The sequence below is a fragment of the Colobus angolensis genome, unplaced genomic scaffold, assembly GCF_000951035.1.
Source record: "Colobus angolensis palliatus isolate OR3802 unplaced genomic scaffold, Cang.pa_1.0 Scaffold32, whole genome shotgun sequence".
In the NCBI taxonomy this organism is placed as follows: Eukaryota; Metazoa; Chordata; class Mammalia; order Primates; family Cercopithecidae; genus Colobus; species Colobus angolensis.
The window spans coordinates 1,145,534-1,149,096 of record NW_012116488.1 but is presented as its reverse complement, the minus strand read 5'-3'; positions in this window follow the sequence as shown (position 1 = coordinate 1,149,096).

The window sequence follows — 3,563 nt, the reverse complement described above, 5'->3', positions numbered from 1 at the left end:
TGAGAACCTGGCTGGTGAGCACACCCACCTCAACCTATACCCATCGCACTCCCCACACATGCCACACACACACACACACGCTCATCACACACCCATCTCCACCTGCACCCATCCCCACTCCCTACACATGCCACACACACTCACATACACACATACACGCTCATCACACACCCATCTCCACCTGCACCCATCCCCACTCCCCACACACATCACACACACTCATCACACACATGCTCATCACACACACCACACACACGTTTATCACACTCATCACACACACACACCACACACTTATCACACACATGCTCATCACACACATGTTCATTACACACTCAACACACACGACACACATTCTCATCACACTCATCACACACACTCATCACACACCACACCGTCATCATACACACTCATCACACTCATTACACACACACTTATCACACACACCACATATATGCTCATCACACACTCATCACACACACCACACACATTCATCATACACATTCATCACACACACCACACACACTCATCACACATGCTCATCATACATATGCTCATCACACACACTCATCACACGTACCACACACATGCTCATCATGCACACTCATCACGTGTACACCACACACACCACACCATATATGCACTCAACCATCACACACACACATACCACACACAAACTCATCACACATACACCTGCACACAGCCACACACACTGGCCCTTCACACAGACACCATGCACCACACACACTCATCTCTCACACACACACACAAACCCAATCACCTCACACTCCCATCCCCCCCGTAACATCCCCCTTCTCTGCTGGATGGGGCCCTACTGTCCTTCAATGCCCAGCTGGCACCTTGTCGTCCTTGACGCCTCCCCACCCCACCGTGGCCTACTCTGCGCCCCATCGCACCCCATCGCACTTCCCTCTCCCGACCACGAGGACCTCGGTAATGTCATCCGTAAAACTGCTGCGGAGCCGCAGAATTAGAATCCCAGCTCGGCTCCTGCACACCTGATGCCGGAGGGGTGCGTTATTCCTGAGACTCCCTTGGTTCTCCAGTGTGCGGTATGTTGAGGGTTAAATGAGACCCTCGTCCGCATGAAGAAGCCAGGCAGGTCCTCGGACAGTGCCACAGCCCCAGGCTTGTGCAGCGAGCTCACGGAGGCCTTCCAGGCCCTGAACGCCAACAGGACAGGGCTTTCTTGCATCACTACCCAAGTGACACTGCTAGGGGTCTGCTCTCTGGATGCCATTGTGGCTGGGTGCCGGGACGGTCGGCTGCTTGACTCCAGGACTTAGAGCTAGACTTGGCCTTTTAAGCCTCTGTCTCAGTGCCCTCCGGTCCCTTCCACCCCCTCTGTGGCTCACCTACCCATCCCTTCGCCTCTGGGGTGGGCTGGCAGGGCTTGTTCTGGGACCCAGGTGGGGTGGCAGCAGTGGCTGTCATGGTGCAGCACCGGCTTCCCGGAGTGCCCGGTCTGGGGATCCCCAGCGAAGGCACCGAGGCTCTTCTTGGCTTCCGGGACTGTGAGGCCCAGCCAGCTCCACCCCACCCCACCCACCCCAAGCCCCACAGGGGGCCTCTACCTGGCAGCTCAAGCCCAGCCCCCTTTCCTGGTGCCCTGGTAGGCCCCACCACCACCTCGTGCCAATCAAGGGCAATGTGTGGGCTGCTGGGCCCTTGGTCCCTGTCAGGACCTCTCAGAGAGGCCCAGGTGGACACAAAAGTTCGAGGCTAAGCTGCATCTAAGTCAAGACTCAGGAACAAGCAGGGACCCTGCCTGTAGCGTTCCCAACTCACGAGCGGCTCTCCGACTTCTCACTCCCTGACTTCTCACTCCCCTGGCTCTTTCTGGCTGAGGGGGCTCCTCTGTGTAACTTGGCCAGGCCCTCTTTCCAGCCTTTTATTCTTCCCGCAGTCAGAGGCAGGGGCAGAGGGGGCTTCTGGTGCCAGCTCTGAGGCCTCTCTTGAAGCCCAGCCTGAAAGTGGCTGACCCCACCCGCTGCCACCCCACCTTGAGATGGAGGCTTAGCTGTGCCCTGGCGACATGCCCTGCCAGGGCCAGTTCCCCTAATCTCAGAATGACCAACTCCTTGCCACCCTCACATCGCCGTTTCAGAGCTGCTTTCTCACCCAGACCCCCGACCTGGCACTCCTAGTTCCCCCACCCACCTGTGCTCCTTGTTCCCAGGTGCCTACGACCTGCAGCAGGCCACGCAGTCATTTCTCCCTCCTGGCGTGCTTTCATCCTCAAGCGCCTTCTGGCCCCATCTTCCAGCTCCCGCCGTGTTGCTCAGAGCAGCTCACAGTGGCCACACAGCGACTCTGAGGAATGGGTGTTCCCACCGCTCCCTGGCTTCCAGGAAGGCCACAGCCGGCTCTGCAGGGCAAGCTGGCCTCTGCAATCACTGCACAGCGGCCCCTCACAAGTAGCATTTTTGCACTTGGGAGTCTACCCCGCTTTTTCATTTTAAAAGGAGTTTGTCCCTGGTGTTTGAGAAATATGCCTAAGAACACAGCCCTTCTCAGAGAGTCTGGATTGTTACAAGGAAAGCTCTTGGTTGCGTAGGGGAATCCACGGTGGTGCAATATCAGCTGAGGCATGGCCAGCGCAGGGCAGGAGCTGGGGGACTGGCGCCTCTGAGGACAGGAAGACACTCATCGGAGCAGCAGCACGCTGCTTGCACCTATAGAGGCCACAGGCTCAGCAGAGTTGCCCTCATGATACTAGTGATTCCAGGAGCTCTCTCTAGAGGGCGGGGAGATACTGCAGCCTCAGAAGTGGCTGCCAGGAGTGGCTCCAGCAGATTGAGGCGGTGATTTAGGCGGTGATCCTGCTGCCATCCATGTTCACCCTCCAGCAGAAGCTACACCTCACTCTCTCCTTACAGCGAGGGAGAGACACGCTCAATTAAGCTGGGTGCAAATGGCGTCTGCACAGCCAGATCCAGGGGCCAAGAGGATCTGGGACTGCCCGGGAGGAGTCTCCACGCCGCGCGAGTCATCAGGGAACCCTAATTGGAAAGCAGTAATAAAAAGTAATTGAGTTTAATACATAATTTAGATCGTTACCCGTTAAGCTAATGCCTCCCGCTTAGGTGTGGGGAGAAAATTATTTATCTCGTAGACGGGGAAGATTTCATTTGTTTTTATAATGGAATGCTCGCCAATTGACTTTAATAAGAGCAGTTTGTTAAATCAGATTTTGAATTGGTGCATAGATTTGAAGTTCATATGTTAATATTTGACGTGATATACTTAGCGCCTCCCTTCTCCCTTAAAGTGGCTGGATTTATTCTCCTGTGAGGCTGCGCGCTCATTGTTGTCCTACATTATGGAAATTAAATCGGTTCTCTCTGGTGTCTTGATGGGAGGCAATTTGGCTCCTGACTTCTACCTTTTTTTTTTTTTTTAAATTAAAGAAGGGACATTAAAGAGACTCTGCTTGCTTCTTTGCGGGGCCCTTTTCCTCTTGAAAACAGTCCCAGGGCTGCAAACAAATGCTTTGGTTAAATACCAGAAAGGAGCTTACTAACAACTCCTTACTTGGGTCCAGC